We start from the raw sequence: 21,245 nt of genomic DNA, 5'->3' as shown, positions 1-21,245 counted from the left end.
GCCTGGAGTGTGGATAGGAATGTTTCACAGTTGGAGGAGATCGGGGAGGCATCGACATGTAGATTAAAGTCCCCCAAAATCATGGCAGGTGAGTCCATGTTAATGTATTTAGCAATGGTTTCTATAAGGGGTGAGGCATCCGAGTCTATTGATCCCGGTGGAGCGTAGACAAGGATAATTTGAATATGTTTTGATTTAAACAAACCGAGTTCTAATTTTTTGGAAGAGGTCTTGATAGCTTGCTGTCTGAGGTTCAGTTCCTTCTTGGTTGCTAAAAGCAGACCTCCCCCTCTTTTTTTGGGTCTGGTAATTGAGAAGACGTCATAAAGGTGAGTAGGTAATTGGTTTATCAGTACAGTGTCGGTGCTTTTTAACCAGGTTTCCGTAATAGCACATACATCTGGGTTGGATTCAAGCAGGTAATCATGCAGGATGTGCGTTTTCTTAGTGAGGGACTGAGCGTTGAAGAGGGTTAGAGAGAAAATAGTGAGTCCTAGCAGTTGGGTCAGGGGTGTGAGCATGATTGGGATGAGTGATCTTGTTGACTGATTCAATGTCTGTTGTGGAAGTTTGGAGAGGTGTGAGTGGTGATGATAGATGATAGGGATGGGGTAGGATTGCATGCTCCCTACTCAGATGGTGAGTAGAGGGTGGTGTGGAGGGTGGTGTTAGATGCTGGTCTGGCTGGATGGAGTTGCACAAGGGTTACTGGTGAGACTGGATGGATGCTGGAGAGACTGGAATGAATGCTGGGTGGACGCTGGAGAGGCTGGAATGAATGCTGGGTGGACGCTGGAGAGGCTGGAGTGAATGCTGGGTGGACGCTGTAGAGGCTGGCATGGATGCTGGGTGGACGCTGGAGAGTCTTGATGGACGCTGGAGAGGCTGGAATGAATGCTGGGTGGACGCTGGAGAGTCTTGATGGACGCTGGAGAGGCTGGAATGGATGCTGGGTGGACGCTGGAGAGGCTGGAATGAATGCTGGGTGGACGCTGGAGAGGCTGGAATGGATGCTGGGTGGACGCTGGAGAGTCTTGATGGACGCTGGAGAGGCTGGAAAGAATGCTGGGTGGATGCTGGAGAGTCTTGATGGACTCTGGAGAGGCTGGAATGAATGCTGGGTGGACGCTGGAGAGGCTGGAATGGATGCTGGGTGGACGCTGGAGAGTCTTGATGGGATTTTTTTCTAAAGCTTTAACGTTTGGCTTACAAACAAATGACAACCCCACCCTGCCTTAATGTGTTTTTATTTTCGTATATGTGCTATTTGATCTCTCCTGGATCCCAGCAGTATCTAGCGAGTGTGCTCTGGCCCAGTCTCCATAAAAGAAAAGCACTTCCCCCCAAAACCATGTCATAGATGTTTCTATACCACCACTCCTCCTAATATTGCTCTTACCATTGACACTAGTTTATTGCCCATTGTCTTGGGTGCCCACTTAAAGGCAAATTTTAAAAGCCCTACAGGCACCAATGCTGGGAGATACACACACAAGTTAGGCCAGCGTGAGCTGAGCGGATTTTATAAGCCACCCAAGTAAGCGCATATCTCTCCCGCTATGCACCCAGGTCAAAAGTTTTGAAGAAGAGACGGGAAGAGGTGTGGGCATGTCGGCGAAGGCCAAGAGATATGTGCGCTTGCCGGGCTCCCCTGCCGCATGACTTCACTACTGCTATGGATGACGTGTAAGTAATAAAATAAGAAATACTAGGCTAGTCAGTGGGGTTTTAAAGGTTGGTGCTTATAGGGGGGAAGGGAGGCTATTAAATTAGTGGGGATTGCAAGTCCTATCCCTGAACTGGGAAAATGGTGAATGGTGTCGGCCTGTGTCCCTCATAAAATTCCCCCACTGACACAGTAGACATGGCATTTGTGCACGTCCATTGAAAATTGCGTAGTCATGTAGGCACATCCAAGCTATTTTATGATATGCGTGTATATACGCACAGATGTGATAAAATGAACATGTCTCTGGATGCGAGCCAGCAAAAGTGCGCCCATGTGCATCCATGCGCACATGGGCATTACTGTCCCTGATTTTAAGCTCTTTGGGGCAGAAATTTATGTTCTTGAATACTTATCACCATTGTAAAGATTACATATGTCGAGTAGCAATATAAAAATAGATACTATTATTAACCCTAGCCCCCCCCCCCCCCCCCCCCCCCCCCCCCCCCCCACCGCTTACCATCACAAGCAAGCACACACACACACAAACACACTTTCAGCAGTGGTTCATTGTACTGAGAGTGCTGGCAAGTTGTTTTGATGCCCAGCGCTCTCCTCGTTCACATGGGTGAGGTTAGGAATGAGACATAACCTGCACATGAAACATCAGCTGCTGACTGGCTATTACTGGGAAGGAATGAAATTATGCCAATATCCTTTTTAAAGCAGCAATGACTCTCTTCATGTGCTGAGAGGAGTCTTCAGCATGTGAATCGTGACTTTCACACCTTCAGCCATCCAGTAAATGCCCAGGAAACAGTGGTTTATATCCTTGGTTTCTGTTTTCAAGGGATGCAGACACATTGCCCTTTTTATAAACAGGGAACATTCTAAGACCTGTCAGTTCTGAGAGACTACAGAAGGAGACAAAGACACAGCTCACTCCACTGACGATGAGCGAGGGGACATGTACGAGCCATAGGTTTGCCAGTTCCATCGCATCACTGCAAAATCCGACACCAACCAGGGAGAGGGGAGTTAATGTGCCCTAGAAAGCATAATCCAAAAACTTGCATTTTCTTAAGACTGATTTTCCTCCCCTTGCCTCCTTACTCAGCCAGCAAGCACCCAAGGGTACCCAAGGCTGGTGCTTGCTGGCCATGGGCTGGAGGGGAAACTGCACTCCCCTGCTGGCAAGAGTCACCCTGCTGCCGTGCTAATCTGGTGAGTCTCAAGCTCCACCTGCTGTAGCAGAATGCTGCTGTCAAGCCACGCCACAATGTGTGGACACTTAACAACACCGTGTGGAAGGAATATCTACAGTATGTGAACTCAAAATGACCTGAAACCGTGTTAAGTATGTTCGCTGAATTATACTCACTGGCTCCCTGGGCTGCAGCCTGTACTCCTAGCCTTGAAGATGATAACATTTACATGTGGTGAACTTAACTCTCTAAATATATCTATATCTACCTCGCCATCCTGTTTTAGCTACTAGAAAATTCTTTTTGCATTGCTCTTAAGTCTGGATGCCTTGCGCCGATAGCCTATGTACACTCCCTCTTCTCCTGCCTTAATCTCCTGAATTAGTAATATACTGGCATATCTTTGCCATTTGTCAGCCAATGTCTCCTCTAGTAACACATTTGCTCGTCAATCTAATTTTAACCTATTCTCCCACCAGCACAGTTCCACTTGATGTTTCATGTAAATCAACCAGACTTTCTGTCATTCACCAGTACTTTATCTGTGTAGCCTTGCCAGCCATGTGCTTTATCAAAAAATCCTCTTATCTCGTGGAAGGAAAATGAAAACTAATATGTTTCATGTTGACTGTTAATACCAGAATGCTGTAAATCTGCTTATCACCCCAGCAAGGATAAATGATACTTCTGGCACAGATCCTTTGATAATGGGGGAAGTGATGCATCTCAGCATTTTCTGAAATCAAAAGCCTTCTCCATCAGGTAAGTCATGTCCTGCATGGCTTAATTTTGCCAAACTCGGCTTCCTTGGATTTTTTTTATTTTAGCTTCTCACGTAATTCATTGGGAGGAAAAGGCGTCCCTCACCCCGAATGAGTTTGTGAAAGAGGTTACCACTGCTGCGGAGTGCTTTATGTGAATTCAAGCTGTAGATCCCGAGTAAGGTACTGGATTAGTTTCAGTAGCTTGGAATTTTAAAATTAAGCTAGCATTTTTAAGACTGACATAAATGAATTTTTTTGTAATCCCTTTTTTTTTTTTTAATCTTTCATATATGGAATAAAATGTTATGTCTTGGGAATTCAAACATTGTTAATCTTTAGGCAGCCCCAATGAACATATAGTGAATTAAGTGCTGTCCACTTTGGTGTTAATCCTGGTGATTCTAACTTTGTTTTGTGTGAGCCGCTAAAAACAAACAATTTTTCAGTGTCTCCATGAAATAACAGATAGGAACATTACATTGTAAAAGTCAGTCTTGCATGCCCACATCTTTTCAGTCCTTGTGAAATGCTGCATGTGTCTTTGACTTTGGAAAGTAGGGCCTATTTTACGACACCATCGGTTCACATTTACTGCTTTCTGGACAGTAACTCTCTCTGGAGAAGCCCTGCACGAGCTCTCCATGTGTAATCGCAAACCCTTCTGAGTCATTGGCCTTTCCTTTCCCTTGTACGTGTGTGTGTGTCACTGTCCTGCAGCCACACGACCCCCACCTCAGCGTCCAGAAGGAATGGCGCTGGCCTCAGGCGCAACAAGCATGGCTGAGGCCAGAAAACCGCATGGCCAGGAAACAAAGGAGATAACTGACAGCAGGGAAAATGCGGAGCCCGTTTTATACAGCTCTCTATTCTCAACAGGTTCTTAGCTAGCACCATTCATAGCCCACCTCATCAGCAGACAAGATGAACACCAAAGAGAGTGAAACTTCTAGCTGTACATTGTTTCCAGTTATTAAAAATAGTGGCACAGATAATTTTTCCACACGCTGTCATCAAGGCATTATCTTACCTCCAACTATAAATGCTGTCCTAGAGCAGCATCTGTCTCAGGAGGAAATGCTTTGCACTGTGATTTAGGAGGACACCTAAATTAGATTCAAATGTTTTTCTATTCGAAAGGGCACTGTCCATAGCTTTTATAAAACAAAACTGTACCTATAAATATAAATAGATAAATTTGTTTTGCAAGTTTTAACTTGTAAAAAAAAAAAAAATAATAAACTGTGATAAAATTCCACAATTTGAAAAAGTGAGCGTTGAAGGCAAGAAACAGCTGGAATGGGTAATGTAGCAGGTTGTTTCTGCATCGTCACCAGCCAGTACACCAAGGGAAAAGAAGTAAAAGCATGAAAGTGATGATTGAATAACGAGCTGCCCAAAGTTTAGCCACGGGCTTTCTAAATCCATCTATGGAGAAAAGATGAGCTGTTTGACATTTTTTTTTTTAGGTGGGGGATATCTGATTTCTGGGTTCTATCACTTCCATCATTATCTAAAGTTTAAACTGTCAAAGTCTAGACACTCCTTATATAATTTTTGTCTGAACTACAGACACAATTATGTACATACACTACTTTCTCATACAATGTGCTGTATCCACTCAGCTATCCAGTAAAACTCTTAATGACTCAGACCGTCAATGGCTATGGAGTTAGTCATTCTTCTTCCAGTTGTGATACTGATTGTGGAATTTGAAATGGTGGTGTAGCTATCCTGATTATTATATGCTCCTTTTTACCGTGATCCCAGAAGCAAATTATGCATGCTGGAAACTGAAGGGCTGCTGTTGTTGAACTGCAAGCTGCAAGCTGCAAGCTGGCTCATGGGCTCATGGGCTTATTAATTTTAGAATTATTTTAAATATATTAGTTGTTAAAACTGTTTTATTGTTTTAATTTTAAACATAATTTTATGAAATTATTGAAAGAATGTAAATCTAGATAAGTTTATATATGAAATATTGTTATTTTGAATCTGCTACTGCAAATTCGACAATTGTAAACCGGCTTGACATGTATTTGAAAGTCGGTATATAAAGTTGCTTAAATAAATAAATAAAATAAATCCCCAGGTAGACGTGTAGTGTTGACCAGAATCCCAGAATGGAAGACAGTAAAGGAGAAGAAACAGAGAATGCATGACCCCCAGGAAAGAATTGTTCTTGTTACCACCAGGACAAAAATCCTCAAGCCTCTATAAAATTAATGTAAGGCAAAAAAAAAAAAAAATCCATTATTTCAGGTCCAAACTGTCCCACCCCAGCTAAACAAATCATTATGGCTGTGTTCTTTAAAATAAAATGACAGGTGTAACATGACCAAGGACACTACCAGCACTGCTGCTAGTGTTTGTTTAATTACATTTAGTTATCACTGTATCTTATAAAATAACTCACAGTGATTCACAGCAAGTTAAAAAATATGTACAGTAGAAACACAAAGCCACAACTAATTCAAAGCCAATTAATATACCCAATGCACCCTCATGCTTCATAATAGCTCCCCCTATAACATAAAAAATAAATCTTATGTACAACAATCTAAATGACTGAAAAGACACTTCAGCATAACCATTGAACCTAGCTTTCATCTAAGGTAAAACCTCAAGAAAAAAATTCTTAAATAGCAAGGTTCTCCTAAAAGATAAATAATGTTTTTATAACAGTAAATTCCAAAGTCTAGGAGCAATTTCAGAAAAAGCACATTTTGTCGTTTGAATCAAGCGGATTTCTGGTTCGCTCAGAATGATTAACCGTTCTATCTATGAGGATCTAAGTTGGCGCTCTGGCCTTTAACTAGAGTTCATCCCGATGAAAATTGGGTGCCAGTCCGTGAAGAACTTTAAATGTTAAAACAATACCTTTAAACATAATCCTAGCTAGAATAGTAAATTAGTATAGATATTTTAGCAGCCAAGCAACAAAATCACTAGACCTCAGATCTTCCAAAATTCTGGCTACTGAATTCTGAATAATTTAAAGCCTCTTGATAGGTTTTTGAGGTAGGCCAATCATAATAACTGTGATACAATAATCTAAATTAGGAATAAAAAGTGCCAAAGGCAACTTTAGCTAAATCAGAAATCTGTACCAAATGCAAATTTAGTCATGAGCAATGTCAGCTGTCAAGGTCAGTTTAATATCCTGTATATTCCCAAGTTCCTGGCTGATTGACATAGAGAGACACTCAGAAGGTTCTGTTTACCAATCCAAAGGACCTCAGATTTCTATGGCCCTTAAACTAACTTGAAACCTGGGTCAAACAAGAAGTAATCTTATCAAGTGCTTCATAATTTGAAATGCTATAAGAAAACCTGGACAGTTTCTGCAAAGAGCTGATATTTTAAATCCTACGGTTGGAAGATTTCGCAAAAAGGTATAATGTACAAGTTAAACAAAAAAGGTGACTATATAGGCCGGGGAACTCACCATGAGAGCTCCTAGGGATCTGAAAAAAAAAATTGCAATTTTTGCCATCTGCCACTCAAAAAAGACTGGAACCAACATTGTATCTTGAAATCCCATCACGTTCAACCAATCTAGCAATAACTCATGACTGACTGTGTGGAAGGCAGCGCACAGATCCAGCAAACCCTCCTTTTCCAAGATGGCAGTGCAGATCATCCAGGGGGGAAACTAACAGGGACTCAGTGCCATGACAGATTTGGAAACCATTTTCAGCACTTCTGCAGTGTTTCCAGCGAGGACCTCAGCTGCATTCCCCCACCTACCATTCAGGGTGTGATCCTGAGCAAGTCACTTAATCTGCCTGTGCTCACTCTATAGCTACTCAAAATACACTGACGGCATTCTCACTATATAATAAATGCTAGCGTCTGGATTATAAATGCATTACTTTGCCACTTTCACAGTCAGTATGCAGTGCCACTGGAGACTTTTGGCAGTATCTCTACTGCCTGCAAAACATGCCTTGGTGTGTTATCGCACTTACATAGAAAACAGGGTGATTTAAAGGGCAATTTGCAAATTATCTGTCTGAGTACCCACAGACCTTCTACCCAATTTTCAAAGAGAAGTCTACACATTTTTGCCCTTTGAAAATTGCCCCAGGTACAAAAAACCCTCACCTACTTTTTCTACTGGTAAAAATTCCATGGAAAATAACATGCATTGATTTGAAAATGCAATTGATGCATATTCGTTTCCAAGCCGGCAATCCCCCCCCCGCCTCCCTCCAAAAAAAATCTGCCTGGGTAAATCACTTTGAAAATTGCTCTCTTAGGTCCTGATTCACTAAAGCTTTTCTCCTATTTCTGTGTCTATGGAAATCAAAAAAAGAAAAAAAAAAAAAGCTTATTAAATCAGGCCCTTAATCCTATCTCCCCTCCCCCCCCCCCCACATACCACCACCTCAAAATTCTCTTGTTCTATTCCTCCCCTCCCGTGCAAATAATGTCAATCCCATCCCGGCAGCCAGCAGGCAACAACTGATACTTCAGCCTTGGGCCGTGGATGGGCACAGTCCTGCCCCCTTGCTTGCATGGCCTCAGTCAGAGATGGTTTGTGGTGCTGCCACAGCCTGTGTGGCCTGAATGCTGAGAGGTCTGTTGCTGCCGCCGTAAACCTCAGGGCTGCCCATGCATTTCACTGTGCAGCAGCTGCGGTGGGGGTGGCAGCAGCCATGCAAACTGAGAAACTGCTGCTGCGAACCAACATGCGCACATGGAGGTTTTCTCCAACACGAATACATTTTGATACCAAATTTAGGACTGGCTTTGTGCAGCTGTCCGACAATACAATCCACCCCCCTAAATACCACCTTAAGACGCTGGCGTCAACCTGCCACTGTTCTTGAGAGCTCTGTTTCTGACTGTTTTGAAAGGGTTCTAATGTTCTGCAGGAGCAGGGATTCATTTTATAAATGGTTTTAATTGCTGGGGTCTAGCAGCAAGAGGCTTTAGCAGGCAGCAGTCTGCACTAAAAATCCTTTCACAAATGTGCCATCATCTAGAGGCCCCCCCCCCCTCTTCCCCAAAAGGGCCCTGTACACCCCACCCCCATTAAACAGGCACTACAGGAGAATGCACATAATTTTTGCACAGCAAGATTTGCATTGGCAGCACAAAATAACACAATTATGCACTATAATTCCTTGTTGCTTAGTGTGCAATGAGAGTGAATGTGAATTGCCTCTCTCTAGTTGCATTAAATCACATGATATTATGATATGGAGGTCATGAGATCTTGTGGTAAGTTTGCAATTAGCGTATGTCACTGTTGTACATAAATCCCTCCACGTTTCTCTCTAAAGACAACTCCCAGTGCTCTCTGGAGTTTCCCCGTCTGTGAGCGAACACTGCGGTGCTTAGCAGGCTATTCAGTCGGTCTTAAAAAGAAACTTCAAAGCATAAAATACCGAATCTTTGTCTTCTATTTTCAATCTCTCAAGGGTTTTGATAATTTTCTATTGCCTTGTTTGACAATAAGTTTACAGTTTTAAGAGGAACGAAATGAAGACAGACATGAGGGTGGCTAATCCCAATATACGAGAACCTCAAGCTCACAAGTTGCGTTGCTGTCAATGGTGTCACGCACAGCGCAATAGCAGGGAAGCGAGTGTGAAAGGCAGTCTCAGAAGAGAGAGCACCGGAGACCAGCTTTGGGTACAGTAACTGAGACAGAAACATTGGAAATGCTGCCTGTTGGGAAAGGAAAGAAGCTGCAATACTGGAAAAGCCCGGGATACTCTAAAAGTGCCCCTTCTCTCAGCTATAGGAACGAATGCCTGCGTGTGCTTTGAAACAATATCCTGTCAGCTCTTCTTCCTCTTCAAAGAGATGAAATTCTGATTACCACCCTGAAATGGAGTCAAGTATAATGACACACATACTACTACTACTACTACTACTACTACTACTACTACTACAGCACTATGAGACATGTGCAGCGCTGAACAGACACACATATTTATTTATTTATTTATTTACTCACTTTTACATACCGACATTCATATTGACTTTATATCAGTTTACAAGGCAAGTAAAAAATCATGGGTAAACATACAGTGTACAATAATTCATATAATAATAATTCAATAATAATAATTCAAAAACATATGAGCTTACCGTCTAGAAAGGACAAATGTACAAATATAAAACAGAAAAGCACTGGAAACGCCAGAGGAAAATAGATCCATTCTGTAGCTTACTTTCCACTTTTTTTGGTAGCCTGCCAGTTTCCTCTTTTGGCCTTAGAGTTCAAACCAGCCCCCCACCTTTCTTCCCATCTAGCCTAGCCAGCTCAGTGGCAGGGCCCAAAGTTATCATGAGCATGCACTAGGCAGAGCCTGGGGAGAAACAGGAGGTAGGGGGATGAACTTCCTCACACACACCCACCCACCCAAAATACTTTCCCCCTCTCCCTCCCCAGTCTGACCCCAGCAGCACCCTCCCCAGCCTGCTCCTGACTCCCAGCAGTCTCACCCCTCCCCTCCCTGATTCTAGTACTCTCTCCAGCCCCTCCCCAGCACTGTTTCCCCCACCCCCATCCTGAGCCCAGCTCTTTCCCTCTCCTGTAATATTATAACGGATGTTAGTTGTCACTATACTAATACAGATATCTAGAGTTCTGGGACTTATTAATAAGAGAGAGTTAAAGGAGCCATTTTGTTTTTTGCAGTTTCAGTTTTAACATGACCAGTTTTGAGTATAAATGGCTTCTGAGTGTTTATTAACAATTAAGATCTGACAGGCTGTTACAAGCTCAACAAGCAAAACATCTCCTACCTCTGTGTCTGCCGTCCAGCCTGCATGGGCTGATTTAGCCACCACAGTCGCTTCCTCCTTCATCCAGTCTGTGTGGGCTGCTATCTCTGCCTCCTTCTGGCATACACGACCAATGCCTGCATCTTCTTCCAGCTGCATGGCCGCTGCATCTCCTTCCGTCCGACCTACGCAATCCCTAGATGGGCCCAAATTATTTTGAGCACCTGTGGCCCTGTTTTAAACAGAGGCCACAGACTTTGGCTTTTTCCAGAGCCTGCAATTCATAAACCCTACTAGGCATTGCTATCATGCAATGACTGGGTCTCCTGCTTCTGAGGGTGGCGAATGCTGCCCACATGCTAGATGCAACTTAAGGCATATAAAATAGAAAAATATTTTGTGAGATCTCGCCATTAAATGTTTAAAATACAAGTTTAGTATTTTTCTCATTACTGACTTACATATTATTACATTTACCTTGTTTGTGCTGTTTTCTGTATATTCAAGCCGTTGGGCCCGTATACACGGGCGAGATGTTTGTTCTTCTGCGCATTTGCGGCACGTCAGTCAGAGCTCTCCCATCCGCACATATGCGGCACAGCACATCGGTCAGAGCTCTCTGGTTCGTGCATGCGTGGCACGTCGGTCAGAGCTGCTCTCTTCTGCACATTCGTGGCACGTCGGTTAGTGCTCATTTATCTATATTGATATATATATATTTTATTTTTTTTTTAAGTTTCAAGATGAAATTAGCATTGATGATGAAATTAATGCTGAAAATGGAAGCAGAGGTTTGTCTAATCTGCTCTCATTAGTGGTTTTGTATTCAGTTGACCAAGAACAAAGAAAAGTCAAATCCAGGAAAATCAGCCATAGCTACTGATGCAAATAAACCAGTAAATCTTACAGATCATGTTGGATAGGCAAGGTTGTTGCAAAGCAGAAATGGTCTGATTTAGTTCCTTTTAACACACTATTGTACTTTATTGTCTTTATAAAGTGAGATAATATGCCTGGTATACAGATATACAATGTGGGGCAGATTTTATAAATCTGCGCACACGCGTACTTTTGTTCGCGCAACAGGCGCAAACAAGAGTACGCGGGATTTCAATAGATACGCGCGTAGCCATTAAAATCCAGGGTCGGTGCGCGCAAGGCTGCCCAAAATCGGCAGCCTGCGCGCGCCGAGCCGCGCAGCCTGCCTCCGTTCCCTCCGAGACCACTCCGAAATCGGAGCGGCCTCGGAGGGAACTTTCCTTCCACCCCCCCCCCCGCACCTTACCTTCCCTTCCCCTACCTAACCCACCCCCACAGCTCTATCTAAACCCCCCCCTACCTTTGTTGGCAAAGTTACGTCTGCTGGAAGCAGGCGTAACTTTGCGCGCACCGGGCCGGCTGCTGCGCTCCATGTTCCCGTCCGGGGGCTGGTCCAGATGCTGTGGCCATGCCCCCGGAATGCCCCCGGGCCGAAACCACGCCCGCGGCGCCGCCCCCAAAACGCCGTGTCACTACCGACACGCCCCTCCATGCAAGCCCCGGGACTTACGCGCGTCCCGGGGCTTGCGCGCGCCGCCGAGCCTATACAAAATAGGCTTGGCGCGCGCAGGGGGGGTTTGGGGTAGGTTTTCGGGGGGTACGCGCGTATCCCTTTGAAAATCTACCCCTATCTGTACAAATTTGCAACAAGCGAGGGAAAGCAAGCTGTCTACATGGGCCTTGTGGTGTTTAACAAATATCATATTGTGCTTTTTATGCTCATTCTCATGATTCTTGTCAAAAATATATTCATTTTCCAAACTACAATGTGTACGCTACCAATGCACTTAAGTGCAGTTTAACACAGCAGCAGCAGCAGGACTGAAATATAGCGATTAGGGCATGGGTCAGGTGACTGGTCACCTCTGACCTTTTCCAAGCCACAGGACTGCTTTGTGCTCAAACTCTACTTGCTCACTCCTGAGGAAAGATATTTGCTAATCACAAGGAATCTTGTGCCAATTGTACCTGAATGTAGTCTGCTTTGAAGGGCCTGAATAGCAGAATTCAAACTTATTCAAATTCAAAATTCTGACACCATGTAGATTGTGCACACATATATTACACAATAAATAATACAGTACAAGCTGCATACCAGTTTTTATATTTTACTTGTAATCTACTGTATCTAGTACTCAGTATAGCTGAAGAGAAAAAGCATATTTCTGACTTTATATTGAACCTATTATTTATGCCAATTGCTTTATTCTTACCAAGAATGCCTTAGCACCTCATGGCCTGTCATAAATTGTTGGGTATTCTTTGTGCTGATGATTAAACAGAAAACATTATATTTATATTTATAATTAAGAACTGATACCTTGTTCATGAAGACGCGTATTTTAATTTTAACTCTGAGAAATACTCAGATAACAAATTAAGAACTGAATCACTTCAAGAATGGATGAAAACAGTGATTAGAATTCTTTGGAAGGGAATTTGTAGTCACAATTGCTAAATTTCTTTACTGTCTTTTCCTGATTGCTTTCTGAAAAACAAAATCTAAATTTGGAAGTAGGAGAAATGTTTCATTAACTCGGAGGGGCTTCAATACTAATGAGTAGTAGTGGGTGAAGTTTATTTGAGTTCTGCAAGCTATCTAGCATTTCAGTTTCTATCAGAACAGCCTTTCTGAAAAAAATAAGCAACACAGTCCGGGTCAGAAAGTTTAATCCCATCTAACCGAGCCTGAAACTCTTCATCAGTAGAAAAAAAAAAAAAAGAATCTCTACTACAGCATGCATAATCATTGGACAAGCACGCGTATGAAAACATGTCCCAACTTTCCAACATTCTCATATTGCAACTGGTGATGTGGGTTTACATATTAATGCCAGTCTTCTAGTCATTGGCTCTCTAGAATTTGGAGACTTCTAGTCATTTCAGAATGTCTTTGCATGGACCTCAGCAAAAGCCAGAGCCCTGCCTGAGCTCCCCTTTCCCCCACTTCTGAATTTGCTCTAGGTAATAAGCATATATTTGCCAATAATTTATTATTTTTTAGAGTGCTAGTAGTCCCTTCCCCAATAGCACAATTAACTAGCCTAAAACTATAGGGCCTACGATGTTTTTATATGCAGATTCAATACTGATTCATCAATTTATGGCAATTCACATTGAATATGCTTGCTTTGGTTCCCTTGAATTGAGTAAACCTGTTCAAACTTCCATGTAGATTCACTGATTTTGAGGGTTTCACATTAGAATTTTATTTAAAAAAAAAAGTTCAACAAACTTAGTCAATAAATTCTTGAGGACTCAATGAAATAGTTCATAAACTTAAAATGAAACCGAACATTTGGCAGGCTTCAATAAAACATAGGAAGGTGGAATTTTCAATAGAAAAGGAAATTTGAGGAAAAGGGATCATGATATGAAGTTGGAAGGAGAAATGCTCAGAGGAAATATGAGGAATTATGTCCTTCATAAAAGAGTGATAGATGCCTGGAATAACTTTACAGCAGAGGTGGGGGAAATAAAGATTGTGACATTTAAGCATACTTGGGACAGATATAAATGGCAGTGGAAAGGACAGGGTTGAGAGCTTGGGTAAAAGACCTGGGGGAGGCTGGGGTGGAGGGTGCTAGTTTAAGTATGGAAACTTATGTGCTCATCTACACCGAATGACAGAGGACCAAAGAAAGAAGACAACAAAACTGATTTGGATAATGTGTGGTATCCTGTAAATAGTCAAGCTTGTATAGCTGACAGCTGGGGTATATATTTAGCTAGAATAACATAGGTGGGGGCAACCAAGCACACTGGATGGGCCAGTTGGCCCTTGTCTGCCGTCATCTACAATTGGGGATGGTAACTTTTACATAGCCACATGGGCGTACTAGGGTTGCCAACTGGCTCCAGATTTTCGGGACAAGTTGATCCAGTCCTGGTTTTACCCCAATACATGCTGGGACTTATTCTGATTTCCCTATTGCATTCCCTAAGAAAATCAAGACTATAAGTACTTGCATGCAGCGGAGTAAAGCCAGGACTGGATCAACCTGTCCTGAAAATCTGGAGCCAGTTGGCAACACTAAGGCGTACGCGTATGCGTGTATGCTGGCTCACGCAAATGGACGTGGCTATTTTATACCATACATGCGTATATGCGTCAGATATAAAATCAGCTGTATGCATGAACATGTGCATGCAATTTTGTATGGGTGCACGCTTGTGCACGCAAATGCCAGCTCTACCACCTAAAAGGTGGGATTTTATTAGATACACATGCTGACGCAATTACCAGTTTCCCCAGTCCATTCCCAGCTCGCCCAGATAAAGGCTAGGACCCCAACCCCTCTAATTAACTTTCCTCCCTTTTACCCCATTAGTCCCGATCCTTCAAACTCTGCTGACTTGCCTGCTGACTAGCCCTGCTGACTAGCCCTTATTTTTTAATTTTAAAACTTACATGCCATCCATAGCAGAAGTAAAGTTAGGCAGTAGGGGACCTCGGCGTGCGCAAATACTTACGTGCACGCTTCAGGTTACAGACCCGGAACGCCCGTGCCCCACCCAGACTCTACCCACACCCCGTCCCTTTTTGACTTCTCGATTTGTGCGCTTACCAGGAGATACGCGCATGCTTGGGCACCACTTAAAATCCACGCAGCTCGCACTGGCCCAAGATTACTCGCACATCTCCCAGCTTTGGCACGTGGAAGGCTTTTAAAATCTGCCTCTATGTGTGTGTGTGTGTGCTACTGTCTATTCATAGCCTGCACAGTAAGCATTTCATGGTGCGATTTAAGGAGAAACGGACTCTGTAGAAGAAAAGAGGAGAATGATATCTAGCCAGCTTCAATAAAGGTACCAAAAGGCAGCAATTTCTGTTAATGAGAAGTTCAAGGACAAAGGGTCATCATCACAAGAAGCTGAAAGGCTACTGGAAAGGAATGTGAAAAAGTACCTTGATATCTGGAACAGGCTTCCAGCAGAAATGACAGGAGTCAAAACTGTGACAGAATTCCAGCATGGGCCAACAGAAAGGGACTTTAATTGGCAAGGCAAGCTAGGTAGGAGAGCAGAGATCGAGCAGGATCTGTGGCAGCAGAATAGTAAAGTACAAATGGGTGGTCCACGTGGCCCTTATCTGCCGACATCTTCTCCCTGTAAGAATGTTTGACCTGGCCTTGTGCAAGGTGATAGAAGGAGCACAGGTTTCTGTGACAGTGAAAGGGGAAGGTGAGAAAAGAGAGAAAAGGAAAGGGAGTGACAGAAGGAGTAGAAGAGAGGAAACCGAAGAAGGGACTAGGGATGGAAAAGCGAGAGAAGGGGGAAAGGACAAGAAAGCCATACGACACATGAGCAGAGAGAACTGAACATCAACAAAACAGCAAATGATACAATAAAATGAGGATGATGTGAACTGGCAGATATTTGTAGGGAGAAAAGAAATAACTTGAGACAGACCTGAACTGGATAAGAGCAAGGAAGGAAAAGGTAATGACAGAGTGCATTAGAACTAGAGAGATATCATCGTGCATTGGGTTAGAACAGCACTTTTATCCTTAGTATTGAACTGTATTGCTCAGCTTGTGTTGTGCTTCTACAACCAGGTCAGACTCCCCCAGCTTAACACATTTTCTGTCTTGCTCATTTCTGTCCTAGCCCAGAATATTATGAAGAATACTGTTGGGCTGCAGAGCATAACAGACATGAAAAGCATACTGTAAAGATCATAATAAAATAAACCAGACTGAAGTATTGCATGGGGAGCCTGAAGATATCAGACTGACTCCCTTTCACCGATGACCCCTCAAAGCTAACATTCAGTTTCATTTTGCTTGTCCACCCTTGGGGTAGTCAGATCATGAAGAACTATGTTCAGACAGCCTGTTTTGCTGGCTCTCAGCAACAATAAACCTTAATTACTGTGTCTTATGAGAAGAGTCTCATTTGGATGGCTACATTTACTTTCCAGTCAAGGTCATAATCAAAGGAAGTTTGCTGCAGAGTTAGTCATTGCTGAATTTCAAATAAACTGTATACGATAACAAACTATTCTGAAAAGTCATAAACATGTCCCAAATAAACGATTGCACTAACAGAACATTTATAGAGAGAAACCCTAAACTTTTACTAATTCTGTCAACTACCGGTATATTGTCCAGCAGAGCCTAAACATACTTGTCAATAGTAGACAGTAGCTTAGTTTTCTAAACTACTTGCTTGTATAATAAATGATGGTAGTACTAATTATTTTTTATTTTGGTTATTGACTTTTCTGTAGTATAGTTAACCCAAAAAAATCTTTACAGTGAGCACACAAAAAATGCACCCATTTATGAATAAAAAGTGTGCACGCAGATTAGCACTCCTCCATGCAAATCCCATGTTAATCAAAGTATTAACTATTACTCCCCAATGCAGAGAGGTGCCTAAGGTTAACGCATGTTTTCTTAGTGCTGGAAATTTAACTCCTGGTCAGAGGTCTGAGGTGGTGGTACTCCAGGAGACTGAACCTAAGGGTATGGCTCAGAGGCAGGGGCAGCTTAAGGCTGATTGAAGCAAGGGATGAGATGCACCCCTCCCCCCCTCAAAAAAAAAAGGGGGCACAGGTCAAATCAATGAGAAGGCAAAAGGGGAGGGTACTCCTTAGAATCTGGCCCTTTTGGTGATTTGAAATCCTTGACCAGGGGGAGAGGCAGGGTTCAGGTTTTCCAAAGGAGAAGCAGATAGAATGTCACAACATGTCTAGGAAGCTGCTGGCAACCCTGTCACACTCCCAGGACCACTGCCACTTGCCTCCCACAATTCCCCAGTATCTGTGCCCTGGGGAAGTGACTGATGGGTAGGTGGTGGGGGTCTAAACGTGGCACACTCTCTCAGGGTCAGTGCAAGGGTATTAGGTGTCCTGGTGAATGTTACAGGCTTTGTCCCACCCCCCCCTTCCTACACACAATGAAAAATGACTCATTTATAATAACAGAGTTCATATGAAAAGTACAATCTTCTGAGGTAAAATATCACTTATAACAACATGTAAATAATATATTTACATGCACTGCTGGGGTGTCAAGAAGAAAACCCTGCAAAAAAAGACACTTGGAAAACATATAATATTAGGTCTGTTTAATAAGTGTTGCATTGTGGGCTTGGCCTCAGAAAGCCATGAGAAAATTGAATTATAATTATAATATTGTAAACTCCCATACCAAAACAACACTAATGGCTGCAGAAAAAACAGTAACAACCCTACCTATGAAAAGTCAAGATTGTAAATATTACACCAAGCCCTAAAACACAAATGCACCTCTTATTAGGAAAATAGAACAAGCCAAGCAGCCGTAGATCCCTACACAGAAACTACATGCTAGCAGAATAACTCATCCTGGTTACATGTGCAGAACACACACAGAATCTCACCAAAGGCAGAATAAAGAGACCATACTGTTCAAATTGAAATGTGTAGACAAAAACTGCAAACTGTAACAAGCCAGACCCTATATGCAGTGCAACAAAGGAAAACCAGAAACATCTAACATATGAAAAACATGTGCATACAAATCTTCAATGTCTTTTGTATAAGAGAAGGACCATCATACCACCCTGCAGTATTTGAACTTGAATTTAGTTCTATAATTATACCAGCCCAGGGTCACTTAAAGGAAGTACACATTTTGGTTCTCTAAATTAAGTTAAGCTTTAAACATGTGTGATAAGCATCTCTAAAAATTGCAAAAAAATTGATTATTCACTCTTCATTCGGATATTTGGGACCGATGATTATAAGTGACCCTGGGCTGGTATAATTATAGAACTAAATTCAAGTTCAAATACTGCAGGGTGGTATGATGGTCCTTCTCTTATAAAAAAAAGATTTGTATGCACATGTTTTTCATATATTAGATTTTCTATATTGTATGCATCTACATTTGGACTATTAAGTGAAAACAGAAACATCACCATTCCTCATAAAACATCAAACAATAAAATCAAGAAATGTAAAGCATCAATCATAATAGAAAACCATTCTAATAAAAAGAATAAATATTTTAAAAAAGGTGATGAATAGAACATCCAATTGTATTGTGTCTCCCATCAGCGAGCATTCTCTGTCAATGAAAAGACCCTTTGGGACCATTACAGAAAAAACATCTTTTCAGGTTGACTGAAATGTAAGTGTTTGATATTCTTAATGACCACTAGATGGCAGATTATTATGATGAACTTGGGGAGAAGTAAATATCCTGTGTGGTGACTAAATGTTTTGGGGTTAAAGGTATGTGGTCCTTTAAGAAGGTTAGGAAACTAGATCCTGTAGAGGGAATGTTGCCTTCTTTATAAAAATGGAGGTTTAGGCCTTTGGCGGGGAGTTAAGAAGAGTTGCCATCATAGATTAGGAGCCATTTGAGGGAACCCATCCGATCAGAGGTTTCAACCAGAGCTGCCTCTTAAGTGAGAGAGCGCCCCTGTAGGGGTTTTCCCCCTCAAGGGGAAAGGCACAAGACCGTAAGAAGTTCTCCTCACTGAAAAGCAGCCAAGAAGTGATGCATCTTCTAATGGAGAGACAACCCAGGACCTGACCTGAGTCCTGAAGGTGGAAGTGGCATTCTATGAAGAATCCTTTAGTGAGAGAAGAGAGCTAGAGCAGAGCAACTCCGAAAGGCAAGAGTTTAGACACCAAGGATGTTCATGACTACTACCTGACTGAGAGCTGGGAGAAAGAGATTCTTGACCCTTGGAGAAGAGAAACTGTATAACCAGTAGTGAGTGCTGAAAAGTTTGGTGCTGCGTATGTGGATGTTTGGATTGTGATATCCATGGTCTCTCACAGAGAAGGAACATTATTAGATGGCAAAAAAGTGATTGAAATGTTAAAATTGTATTTTACTGATAGTCCTGTGAACTGTTGGATAGAGAACGGGATAGAAAATGTTGTACATGTTGGTGCTCTTTTTTTTTTTTTTATTGGGGAACAACTGTATATAGTTACGGAAGCATTTATACCTATACTTTTCTCTTTGTAAGCCTATGGCCCTGATTTAATCCATGAATCCATTCTACTCTGTTTTATTCTCTGACTGCTGTTTTTTATCAGAACAATAAAAGTTTGTTGGTTTAGAATAGACTATGAAGTAAGTTCCATTTTCTGATAATTGAGAGGTGAAAAAAAGAAGAAATAGCAGTCGGGGGGGGGGGGGGGGGGGGGGGTCATGAAGCAAGAGCCCTGTCCAGCTGAAAATGCCAATTCACCCTATTTAGCCTCTGGGCTCGGGTCCACTGCACCATTTAACCTGGTTTTGAAATATACACCATCTTGTCACCTTCATTCAGCAGATGACCTGCTATTAGAGGATTAAACATACGTCTTCAGGAGTCGCGCTGTTGGGCTCTTTCCATTGTTGGTCACTTTGTCGAATGTCCTGTGCTCTATTTTAGATATTAAAATCTTCCGTGAATAGCTAAAAGCTTTACTTTTCTGGGAGACATTTACTTAATTGGGATGTCAGTGTACAGAAATAACTTATGCAGCTTATCTTTTACCCCGTTATGCCTGTCATTTATTTTTATTAGTTTTATGTATTGGACTGAAATCTGTTATGATCTGTATTGTTTTATATTTTCAATAAATTTAATGTTACATTGTTACACACTTTACATGATTAATTTGTTATAAGCAGGCTAGAAAAACTTTCAAATAAATAAAGAGATAAATAAATACATAAAATAAAAATCTGTTTCACCCAAACTCCTATTGAACCCCATCCTGAGAGACTGGCTCTCAGCATACAAGTAGTACCACAACCTCTCAACATTTTATGTTCCTCCCCAAAAAACCCACCAATATTTCAAAAGTGCAGACACATCAGACAACACCCAATAATTAAAGCTAATAAGGATAAAAATAATTAATCACTCTCCATACCTGGAAACCTTTGGTTTCCTATCACCTTGAGATTGTCGTGGACTTGTGGGGGAGGGAGGGGGGATGCATAAACTTTCTCTTCTTTTCATATATACATACCACACTAACACATACATGCTCTCTCACCCATTCCCTCTCCCTTTCTCTCTTATTCACACACATGCTCTCTCTCACCCATTCCTGCCTTCTGTCTTACTCATACACATGCTCTCTCTCACATAATCCTTTACCGATCTTGAAAAATAAATCTAAGGAAGACTTTGACCTCAGTAATTACAGACCCATTGCCACATTAACATCTCTGGCCAAATTAATTGAATCAGCAGTACTATCCCAACTATCCCAACTATCAGAGTATCTATCAGACAATGACATATTACATACAAACCAACATGGATTTCGTAAAGGCCACTCCACCGAGACTCTTCTTCTGACTTCTTTTGATTCTGTATTTCGGGCTTTTGACTCTTACACAGATCACATTATTGTTTTCTTAGATATATCTGCAGCATTTGATACCATTGATCACCAAATCCTTATTTCCATTCTTAAATCTATAGGTATTACAGGCACCGTATTACAATGGTTCATTTCAATTCTAACTGACCGTATTCAACAAGTTACTATAAATAATCATTCCTCCGATACATACTCCATTGCATCAGGTGTTCCACAGGGTTCTTCTTTATCTCCTATTCTTTTCAATATCTATCTGTTACCTCTCTGTCACATACTAGCCTCACTAAACATAAAATTCAAAATCTATGCTGATGATATACAATTCATGGTGCCATATAACATCTCCTGGTCCCATACATTATCTTTAGTATCATTATATCTCACAACCATCGATACCTGGCTTTCCCACAACCGTTTAAAACTAAATCCAAATAAAACAGAAATAGTTCACCTTTCATCAATAACTGATTCATCTATAGGCCCCCCTTCTCAACTTA

At 41.9% G+C, this 21,245-nt stretch overlaps 1 protein-coding gene across 3 annotated transcripts in view; it reads left to right on the top strand.

The window, feature by feature from the left end:
- The first annotated feature begins 3,381 nt into the window (after positions 1-3,381).
- Positions 3,382-21,245, top strand: part of ITGB6 (integrin subunit beta 6) — a 239,099-nt gene continuing 221,235 nt past the window's right edge. For all 3 annotated transcript variants that reach the window (XM_029605586.1, XM_029605587.1, XM_029605585.1), the window contains exon 1: positions 3,382-3,636. The gene's annotated coding sequence lies outside the window, so the exon portion shown is untranslated. The remainder of the gene's footprint in view (positions 3,637-21,245) is intronic.

The sequence above is a fragment of the Rhinatrema bivittatum genome, chromosome 6, assembly GCF_901001135.1.
Source record: "Rhinatrema bivittatum chromosome 6, aRhiBiv1.1, whole genome shotgun sequence".
In the NCBI taxonomy this organism is placed as follows: domain Eukaryota; kingdom Metazoa; phylum Chordata; class Amphibia; order Gymnophiona; family Rhinatrematidae; genus Rhinatrema; species Rhinatrema bivittatum.
This window is presented reverse-complemented; position numbering and strand designations above follow the sequence as displayed.